Source organism: Vombatus ursinus, unplaced genomic scaffold, assembly GCF_900497805.2.
Source record: "Vombatus ursinus unplaced genomic scaffold, bare-nosed wombat genome assembly UNPS02014799.1, whole genome shotgun sequence".
NCBI classification, from domain to species: domain Eukaryota; kingdom Metazoa; phylum Chordata; class Mammalia; order Diprotodontia; family Vombatidae; genus Vombatus; species Vombatus ursinus.
In genome coordinates, this window is record NW_020954577.1 from 31866875 (window position 1) to 31878569 (window position 11695).

Sequence of the window (11695 nt, forward strand, 5' to 3'; positions counted from 1 at the left end):
CCCTCCTCTTCCACCCATTGAGAAGGCAAGAAATACAAACTCCATTACATATACAAAATCATTCTAAACGAATTTTTGCATTAGCTAGACTCTGACAAAAAAAAGGAGAAGAAAGAAGGAAAAATATGTTTCCAACTGCACTCTGAGTCCATCAGCTCTCTATCTGGTTGTGGGTAACATTTTTCATCGTGAGTCCTTTAGAATAATGGTGGGTCATTGTGTTGCTCAGAGTTACCAAGTCTTTCACAGCTGATTATCTTTCCAAGATTTCTATTACTATGCATCACCTTACCTTTCCAACCTTATCTCAGACTACTCTGCTCTATGTAGTTTAGGCAGCACACAAAGAGGACTCTTTGTCATCCCCTAAACAAGCCCTGCACTCTCATGCCTCCGTGATTTTTCTCATGTTCTTGTTCACTTGCCTAGAATGCCTTCTCTCCAATGTACCCATTGCATTCCCAACCATCTTTCAAGGCTCAGCTCAAGCGCACTCTAAACCTATCCTCCTGTGATCCTATGAAGCAAGGTCTCCAGAAAAAAAACCCCCCTTTTTTTTGGATTAGATCTGTGATTTCATTAGTGTAGGGCACTCCCAAGTGAGGAAACTCCTTTTATACATGTAGATCAACAGCTATTCTACAATTCTCTAATAGCCTTAGGGAATTATGTGGAGCACTGAGAGGTCAAGTGTGACCCTGACCTTACCAGGATCACACAGCCAGTATACCTCATGTCTTCCTGACTCTGACGGCAGTTTTCTATCCAAGATACTTCAAGGCTCGGTAATCCATGCTTTTCTTGAGATCGTTCAAATGACTTGGGTGATTGCATACATGAAATGGCTATTGATTTTGTGGATGATAAAAAACAGGGAGGGGTAGCTAAAGACATTGGATACAGAATTAGGATCTTAAAAGATACTAATGTACCAGAATAGTGGACCAAATCTAATGAGATGGCATTTAACAGGAATAAATGTAAAGTCCTCCAAAAAACAAACAAGCAAACAGCCAGACAGGTGCAGGACAATGACAGCATGAACAAGAGTTTATGTGAAAAAGACAGGGTTAATTTAAGGAGCTGAAAGATCAATTCTACCCAACAAATACTAATTTAGTGACCATTAGCTATATACCCAAGTCATGTCACCTCTTGGGGGTCTCAGTTCCCTTGATCTATAATATAAAGGGATTGCATTAGATGATCTCCATCAGTTCTCCTTCTAGGATCTTATGATCTCTTGTTAGTAATGTTCAGAGTTCCCTTTCAACTCTTATAAAAAAATTCACCCTTGATCCATTGAACTTTGACTAACTAGAAAGACTGATATACTAAAAAAAATGTCATGGGCTAATTTCTCTTCCAAGTTGTTTATAAACAGATGTGAGAGTACCCCAATTTTAGTGAGTTCCAGAGCTAGAAATGGTATGAACTAGGTTAAGCATTGCTTTATTTTATTTGTATATTCCAAATGGTTTTTAATTTTCAAATCTTTGTGGTGCCAAATACTAATTTTAATGTGCCCGTGCTTATTCCCAGTGAAATATGATCGATTTGGGATTCATTTGCATTAAATCCATCTTAAATTCTTCTGTGGAATTTAATTGGTGTCCAAGTAGCCCTCAGGGCTATTAAAGTCATCCCTTGCAGTATTTCTTCCCTTAGAAACCATGTGCTGTTCACGACTGAATCTGTCCAAAATGGAGTTGAAAGTCTCTGATGCCATTTGAAAGTCAGAAGCCCTCAGGTCCAAAGAGGGCATCGAACTTGAAAAAAAAATGTCCTTCCTTCCTTAATAAGCATTTATTGGTAATTAGCACCCCAAGCCTAGGTCTAAATTTTGGATGGTCAGAATAAAAACCAACATCAAGTGGCATCTGTTGATCTGGAAAAATCTCTAGCCCCAATCCCTCTCCTCTTAAAAAAAAAAGTCCTGATTTTAATTTTATGATATTGTTATTATTTTCAAGCAACCTGTAAAGGGGTTCCTGTTTTAGAGTTTGGGTAAAAGGTGTAACTTAATGAAATGATTCCCTGGAATCCTTGGGGTCCATACGGCATCTTGAAGTTTGATTGGATATTAACTAAAAGATCATTTTGTTTCCCTTTTATAGCAGGAGATGCAATGTGTTCATTTTATAACATCTCCGCTGTTTGGAATAAATCACCCCGGGCAGATGCTCGTCACATTTCAGTTCAATAAAACCCTTTCCAGAGCTTGAGCAGATATGTGGCTAGTTGCAGGAGGGCTCCGTCCATGCCATTATCAGTTTTGAAAATCAAATCAACAGAACTCAATAGATTTCCACTAAGGCTATTTTAATTAATACTTTACTTTGGCTGGTAATCTGGTCCTCCTCTGCCTTTACCTTCATTTAACAACTCTTCCCCTTAAAAATAGCATCTGTAGCTTCTTGATCATTTCTTCTAAAACAGTGTGTTTCTTCCAACTTCCAGATATCCTTTCTAGCAAAGAGCCCTTTAAGAATTCTCCAAAGATTCACATAGGTGTGCCATAATGCACAGTGTGTAGTATTTGAATGGCAGGGAATGCTCTTTGTAACAAATTGGGAATGGAAGGAGAAAGAATATGAGTGCTGAAAAACATTGGTGGCTACTTTTAGAAGTGTTTAGTGTGTGTGTGTGTGTGTGTGTGTGTGTGTGTGTGTGTGTGTGTTTTTAAAGTCAAGTGAACATTATCAACTCACTTGCCAATAGCTATTTTTGAAAGGGAATGGAATGTGAACTTAAAAATTTGTGACTGCACATCTTTTTTCAAAGAAGTTTCATAAGGTTTTAAATTATTCATTCCAGCCTGCACATGATAAACAGCTGAGACTGGCCAGAATGGTTTGTAAGGTAAATAATGAGCCTTTTAAAAACATTCATAAATAGACATTCCCTCAATTGACAGGGCTGTTCCAGCCTGCTGAGAAAATAATGCTTTGTTTAAGAGATTCTGTGTGTGTGTGTGTGTGTGTGTGTGTGTGTGTGTGTGTAAAGGGAGTGGTGGGGACTAGTGGAGAAAAAGAGAAAGGGAAAGAGAAAGAGGTGGGAGAAAGGAGGTGTGAGAGAGAGGAGAAATGAGAGGGGTGGGAAAGAGAAGGAAAGAGATTAAAAATGAGAAGAGAAAGGAGAGAGTGAAAGAAGAAGAGGAAGGAGAAGAAGATGATGTTAATGAAGAAGAGGAAGGAGAGGGAATTGGAGATGAAGAGGAAAAAGGAGGAGAAGGAGGAGGAGGAGAAGAGGAAGAAGAGGGAGAGGAAGAAGAGGAAGAAGAAGAAGACAAAGAAGAAGAAGAAGACGAAGATGAAGAAGATGAAGACGAAGAAGAAGAAGAAGAAGAAGAAAGAGAAGAAGAAGAAGAAGAAGAAGAAGAAGAAGAAGACGATGAAGAAGAAGAAGACGACAAAGAAGAAGAAGAAGAAAAACTGCTTGGTTTTTGAGAGGATACATGGAACTTCTGGCCAACAATGAAAAAAGGTACCAGCTGAACACTCGATATATCTTACGATTTATTTGAAAATGAATCTCCTTAAAACTACCCTATGAATATCCATTCAGTAATGCCATTGTTGTGCCACAGTCCTGCCAAGCCGGGAATAACCAGTTGACCATTGTCCTAATCACCATTGAAATACTTTTGTTTGTTACTGTGCAGTAGAAAGATCATTGGTCTGAAATCTCACCTCTGACATTTACTACATGGTCTTAATCGCCTAACCTCTCCAGGCCTCAGTTTTATCTTCTGTAAAAAAGAGGAAACTGGACTAGAGAATCTCTGGGTTCCCTTCCGACTTTGGACCTATGATCCTATCTAGTAGAATTATCATTGACTCCCTACTTCCTCCTCCATCTCTTTGATTTTTTGGAGCCCATGTTTCTGCTGTTGAAATTCAACGCTGATTTTTATGGGCATTGACATGACTGCTGACAGGAACTTTAGCTGTGGAACAGGTGGAGATAGTTCCAAGGTTTTTGGTTTTTTTTAACCTCATTCCCCATCCCCACCCCCTTCTTCAAATAGGTCCCTCATTTGCAGAGTCCCAGAGTCATACATCAATCCTTCAGTTTATAAGCAACTGGACAGGAGGAACTAAAAATTCTACTCGTTTCTTATTCAAAGATCACCTTCATGGTGAGCCAACTCTACTCCCCTGAAACAGTGGCCATCCATGGGCATTGTGTATGTTTGCCTTAGCTCTTTGCCGTCGTGTTTCTGCACAGTTTTTGTCTCCGCTAGCCCCAGCATTTACAACCTCCGAAAAACCTCATAAATCTACTTCATTTTTCTAATAAGACATGAAAGTCCTTAATTGGCCTTAATGAAATGCACTTAAAGGGCAATAAACGTGTTTAAGCCCCTCTTTCAGGGTGAGCTACGGTACTCTCGCTCTGCTCTGTTTTAGCCTTTGTGGTAATTAATCATTTATTCATACGCCGCACATCAGTAACAAGATCAAGCAAGCCCCGCACAATTGCATGATAATAAGCCGCTCATATATGTGTCAAGATTTAGCAAGCCTTTTTAAAGCCTAATTTAAACTCGTTTTACAACTAACCAGCCTGCTTCTCCAAAGCATTTTCCCCTAGTATCTTTTTATAAAACATATTTTCATTTGGATGCCATCTTTTTATTTTGTTTATAGAGCCCAGGTCTCCTTAAATTCCACTTACGGCACCAGTGTGAAAGTCAGCAATGCAAACATTTGTCCATGGTTTTCCAGCCCACTGGGAAAGCTTTATCTTTCATCCCCAAGCAAAGGGAGAGAGAGAGAAAGAGAGAGAGAGAGAGAGAGAGAGAGACAGACAGACAGACAGAGAGAAGTGAGAAAACAGAGCGGAAGTCAAGGACCAGGAATCCTTGCCATTTGGAGGACATCTTTTGGTTGGCAAGGATCTACATCATCAAGGGGTAGATCTAGCACTGTCTCAATGACTTGGCTTGTTGAGGATTCCAGTAACTGGCCATGGTTTCCTCTCAACTAGACAGAGGCTCATTTTCACTAACAGCTGACGGTTTTGATGTCTTAAGACCTTCTTTGTGAACAAGACTGATATTTGAGTTTTCCTAACCATCTATGTGTCTACTCAGTGATGCATTGAAATAAGGAAGTATGGGGATGAGGGGAGTGGGGCAAAGAATTGGACCTGCCCACACATAGGAAACAGAGCTTTTAGGTTCATGTCTGATGAGAAGTCTACTCATTAGCATCACCTTTAGCCAGATGGCCTCAGTCTTAAGAATTCAAAGTATTTAACAACAAAGTTAAAAGCTCTTTTTGAACAGGTTATCTGACTGGAGGCAGTATGGTACAGTGGATCAAGAGCTGGCCTTGGGGGTAGGAAGGTCTGAGTTCAAATCCCACCTCTGACACAAATTGGCTGTATGGCCTTGGGCAGGTGCTCTTAAGCAACTCCCTAAGACTATTATGTAATAAATATAATATAAAATATATAATAAATAATTTATATATGATAAATACAATATATAATTAATTTATGTATAATAAGTTGTAGAGAAGATGCCAACCTACATTGGTAGAGGGAATTTCCTCATCTGGGAGGAAATTATTATATTAATAAAATTATGGATCTAGTCCCTAATATCTGACAAGGTTTTTTACCTTAGCATTTGTTGTTGTTAAATTGTTTTTTAGTTGTGTCCCACTTCATGACCTCATTGGGGTTTTCTTGGCAAAAATACTGCAGTGGTTTGCCATTTTCTTCTCCAACTCATTTTATAGATGAGGAAACTGAAGTGAACAGGGTGACTTGCCCAGGGTCACACAGCTAGTAAGTTAGCATTATGATGTTTATATAGTGATTTGAAGTTTGAAGTTTGCCAAGTTATTTGCTTATGTTATCTTATCAGGGTCTCATAATAACCCTGAAAATTAGGCATTATTATCCCCATTTTACAGATGGGGGATAGTGAATAAACATGTATTAAATTCCTACTGTATGCTTGTTGAGTGCTTTACAAATATTATCTCATTAGAGCCTGTCTGTATTTCCTACAGATGAGGGAAATGAAGTTCAGACCTCTCCAAACTTCTATGAACCTAAGTGACTTACCCACGGTCACACAGTGATAGGTAAAACATGGAAATTATCCTCTTGACCTCCAATTCTTCACCTATTCTTTTATTCTTTCATCCTTTCATTCTTTCATTCAGTGCACATTTATTAAGTGCCTGCTATGTGGTAAGTCCCAGAGATACAAGGTCAAGAGGGAGTTACAGTTCCTACCATAAGTTAACTTACATTCTACCAGAAATGGGGCACCAGAAGAGGATTTTCTTAGAGGAACTTGTTGAGGTCTCATAGATCCATGGCTCCATGGCCCCTGTCCTGATTTCTTATCAAACATTAAATTAAATCTTACATTCCTAAATATTTTCAGGAGATCTAAACAACTCTCCCAACATCCTCATAAACCTGTCATTTCCAGAATCTACCCAAGATGTTTGTCTTAGCTTGGCCAAAGTGAATTCTAAGACTTGCCTATCAGAGTGGCAGACAGGTTAGGTCTGACCAACAGATGGGTAACATGTATTGAGGGATAGGGTCAGGGAATTAGTATTGTAGGAGACCAATTAGAACATGGCTCACCAGACTCGGTGAGAAAAGCTCGGGTTGTATACTGGGAGATTTAAGCCTGGGTCAAGAACCAGGATGAGCTAAAGATTATGGTCAAGTTTCAGGCACAAATAAACCCAAGGAAATATAGGAAAGAAGGAAACAAACATTTATTAAGCACCTACTATGTACCAGGCATTATGCTAAATGCTTTACAAACGTTGTCTCATTTGATCCTCATAGCAGCCCTGCAGGATAGGTGTCATTATTGCACCCATTTTACAGTTGAGGAAAGAGGCAAACAGGTTAAATGACTTGCCCAAGGTCACACAGCTAGTCAGTGAGGCTGGATTTGAATTCAGGTCTGCCTGACTCCAGATCCAGCATTCTATCTACTGCGTGACCTAGCTGCCTCTAGGCAGCATGAAATAACATTATGCAGGTTGGTCTATCACTCCCAGGCACATATATTAGAAAGATTGTTTGTGACCTCTGTCTGTACTTCTGTGTTCCAGATCTTTCTCTTTCTTTAAAGAGATTCTTCATCATTTTCTTAATTTTTTCTTGCTCTACTATTAGTGTTTTTATTCTGTGTTGAGAGAGCTCTAATTTCTGACCTAAATTCATTCTTAATTTCTTATTAAGATTTCTTTCTCTTTTAAGCCATTCTATAATTTCTTATTTTCCCATCATTTCTGGGGAGTTCATATGATTCTATTTTTCTTGAGGTAATACATTGGTTCACTTTTCTTCTTATTCTATTTGTCCGTTAGGCTTTGGTTTCTCTTTGAGGTTTTATTCATTTTTCCTTCTATTTTAGGGTTTTCTTTTGATTTGTCTGCTTATGCACTAGGCTTTTATTCAGGACTTAGCTAATGGTGTTTCTGGTCTTTCTTTTTGTGTTCCTTGTCACTCACTCTTTGACCCCTTCCCTTTCACTGCCTCATAGGCCTCTAAGGCTGGATTGCCAGGTAGCCTTAGCCTTCTGGAGTTGGGGGATATGGGGCTTAGTCAGACCTGAGTATTTGCCTTTAGTAACCCAAGATGGGAGGGAATGGTCTTAACTGGTTCTCTAACCCACTTTCAGTCAGTTTGAAGCTCTGCTTCCCACTAGTCTCTGGCTGTGAGCACGGCTTATGCCATATTTTGTCCTTACCTAAGATTTCTGTCCACTCCTCATTTCTTCTGAGTAAAATCAGAGTCTACAGCTCCTTGTGGGAATGAAAGGCTACCTTGGACAGAATCACTGATGTCGGGGGACCCCTACAGCTGTACTCTGAGTTCAAAGTCTGGAAATTTGCTTGAGCTCACTGCCTCTGGGCATGCAAAGTCAGTGGGGATAGGGATGCAGAATGAGAGTACCTGATTAATTCATAGTTTTTTTTTTAAACCTTATCAGGGTGAGGGGAACATTGGGGTGGATGGAAGTGGTTCTGTATTCTTATGTTGTGTTGTATATTCAGCTGTAATTTCTCAATAGCAGTTACATGAGTCCTTTCTTTTGAAGTTTTGAGTGTGGAGAAATTTGTAGCAAACAACTTGGCCATCTTGCTGGGCATGTGATCCACTTTTGTGCATTGGAACATTTTATTCCTCACACCTAAAATACTCATGCTCGTCCTCTCTGCTTAGTCAAATTCTATGTACTCCTCAAGGCCCAGCATAAGCGCCATCTCCAGGAGGCCCAGCTACTCAAGGCCACATCAATCTATTTCTTCTCTGAACCCCTTATAATCTTGTTACCCCTAGGACACTTCCCAGGAGTAAAATTATTGAGGGCAGGAATAGGGTCTTATAGGTCCTTCTGCAATCTCTCCAGTACGTAACAAAGTACTGGACACAGTAGGTAGCCAGTAAAGCCTTGCTGAGTCAATTCTAATTGATGGACTCTTTAGCTGCCCTTATTGGATGCTTTAGTATACTTTTGATAGAGTCACAGTTGGTCTCCAGGATATTTTTGGCTATGAGACCACAGAATTGTAGATTTAGAGCTTGAAAGAACCTTAGAGATCTCCTAGGTCAACCCCTTTATTTTACAGAGGGGGAAATTGAGGCCCAGAGAGGGGAAGTGCCTTACCCAAGATCACACAGGTAATCAGTGGCTGAGCAGGAATCTGAACACTGGTCTTCCACGTCCCATGATGAAAAGAGATGGCTTCTTGAGCAACATGATCATTGTCTCTTCAGTCAAAGCTGGGCATGTTTCCAAAGGAAGTGGTTTTGTAAGTGTCCAGAGGAAGCTTGTCCATTTGCTTGACCCATTTGGCTGTCCGATCTAAAATGAGCTTCCTCCTTGGCTAGCTGGTTACATGTGAATCATCTACGTGATGACAATAAATGCTCTAATTATGCACATTCTAGCAATGCTGAGCAAATGACTCCTCCTCCTCCTCTTTCTTCTTCCACAAGCCATCATCAAGGCCTGAAATGCACTCACTCTTCATCTGTCTTTCCAAATTCATGTCTTCCTTCAGGCTCAGCTAAGGGGTCATTTCCTCCAGAAATCCTTTCTTGGACACCTCATCCTCCTTACTTTTTCTTGTGCTATGTTTATCTATGTCCATGCACTATATAACATACTATTATGCTATATAATATACTATATTATATGTTATGTATGTTATATAATATACTATATAACCTACTATGATGTTATATAATAGATGATTATAAATTATTTTGTAACTAATGAGCTCCTTGACAGCAGAAACTATTTTGTTTTGTCATCATATCCCCAGTCCCTTGCATATGTCAGGTATTTAATAAATATTAAATGGAATTGAGTTGTTGAATATGGTGTAAAAGCAAACTTCACTCTACTCCAAGCCCAATCGTAAGTTTCTAATCATCAGGGGTAGTGTGCCAGACTTGGCATCAGGAGGATATGTGTTCAAATCCTGACTCAGAGATTTACTAGCTGTATGACCCTGAGTAAATTATATAACCTCTCCAGTCCTAGTTTCCTCCTCTGTAAATTGGGTTAGTAGCACCAGATTATTGTAAGGTTCAAACAAGATGATTATATAAAGCACCATGCAAACCTTTAAGCTCTGTAGAAATGTTAGCAATCATTATGACTATAATTACCATTAATGAGGTTTTACTGTATTTTTTCTTACATATATATAGAAACACATATACATATATTTATATATATGTATATTTAGTAAGAAAGCTATAATTCCTTTGAAAAAGGTCTGTTTGGATGGCATACTTTGTTCTATTTTACTTGATAATATTGAGGCCAATCCTTACATGAATCAAAAAGCAATTTCTTATACATTCTTTTGCTATTTGAAATATACGTTCTCTTATTTATTATTACTTTTTATTATGAGTATGTGCCTTATTGCCCAATTTACCAGCTCTCAGTTCCTCTTCGGTCAAATGATAATAGCCTACAGCCACGGCTGAGTTCCAGGGATAAAGTCACTTCCCCAGGGTCACAAAGCTGCTAAGTTTGCAGCAAGATCTGACTTCGAGTCCAAAGCTTTCCCCTTTAGATCTTGTGATCTTTCAAGTGGAAGGTTCTTCTCCTTGTTCTTTCCAGTGGCAGAAGAATGATAGTCCCTCCAAATATGTGACAAAATTCCTTAAACAAGAGATTTTTAAATTCCAGGGAAGAAAAAAATCAATAAAAGTAAAATTTCCAAATTCTACCCAATAATTTTATTGATCCCAACACCTCCAATGACCTCATTTGAGAGCCAGTGGGATACAGTGGATAGAGTGCTCAGACCCGGTATCAGGAAGATCTCAATGGGGCAGGGGGCCAGAACTGGGTCTGGACTCAAGACCTGAGCTCATAAACCAGCCACAGATACTCACTAGTTATGTGACTCTGGGCAAGTGACTTAAGGACCTCAGTTTCCTTATCCATAAAATGAGGACAATAATGACATCTGCCTCCCAGGGTTGTTGTTGGGATAAAAAGATATTTGCAAGCTTTAAAACAATATAGAAATGCTATTATTACTGTTGTTGTTCAGATCTCTCCTCTGATTCCTCTTTGTGGCCCTGGAAAGTCACTCATCCTTTCTGTGCTTTATTTTCCTCATCTGTAAAATAACGATAATTACATCTTCAGTATAAACCTACCTTCCAGTGTGGTTGGGAGATTCAAAAGAGATAGCTGTATACTTTTAATACAAACTTTAAGATGCTATACAAATGTTGGTTATTATTATTGAATTTTATTTTATTTTGCTTTATTTTTTTATGCAATTGGGGTTAAGTGATTTGCCCAGGGTCACACAGGGAGTAAGTGTCAAGTGTCTGATCTGAGGCTGGATTTGAACTCAGGTCCTCGTGACTCCAGGGCTGGTACTCTATCCACTGCATCACCTAGCTGCCCCTATTTTATTTTTTTTTAAAAAGCAAAATTTTAAAAACAGGGAACTTTGGCATATTACTGGGTATGAAAAAGGCTAGAAGAGAATATGACACACAACTCTGTGACTGGCTTCTCTCTACTGATGTGATGTGGATATTTAAAAATCACTTTGAGAAGATTGCTAGTGTCCTCCCTTCCCCCTCCAATGATCTTGCACTGATTTTGAATATATCTCATATTTGCTTATCTGTGTGTATGTAAAGTACTTTGCAAATCTTAAAGCATTGCATAAATGTTACCTATTATTATTATTATTATTATTATTAGTAGTAGTAGTAGTAGTAGTAGCAATATTAGTAGTAAAAGTAGTAGTAACAGCAGCAGCAGCAGTAGCAGCAGCAGTAGTAATAGCAGTAATGATATTAGTAGCAGCAGCAGTAGCAGCAATAGTAGTAGCAGCAGCGGCAGCACTAACAGTAATAGTAGTAGTAACAGTAACAGTAGTAATAGTAGCAGTAGCAGTAGTAGCACTAGTAGTAGTAGCAGCAGCAGCAGCAGCAGTAATAGTAGTAGCAGTAGTAGCACAAGTACTAGTAGCAGCAGCAGTAGTAATTGCAGTCACGATAATAGTAGCAGCAGCAGCAGTAGCACTAGTAGTAGTAGCAGCAGCAGTAGCTGTAGTAGTAGTAGTAGTAATAGTAGTAGCAGTAGTAGCAGCAGTAGTAGTAAAAGTAGTAGTACCAGCAGCAGTAGTAGTAGTAATAGTAGTAGTAGTAG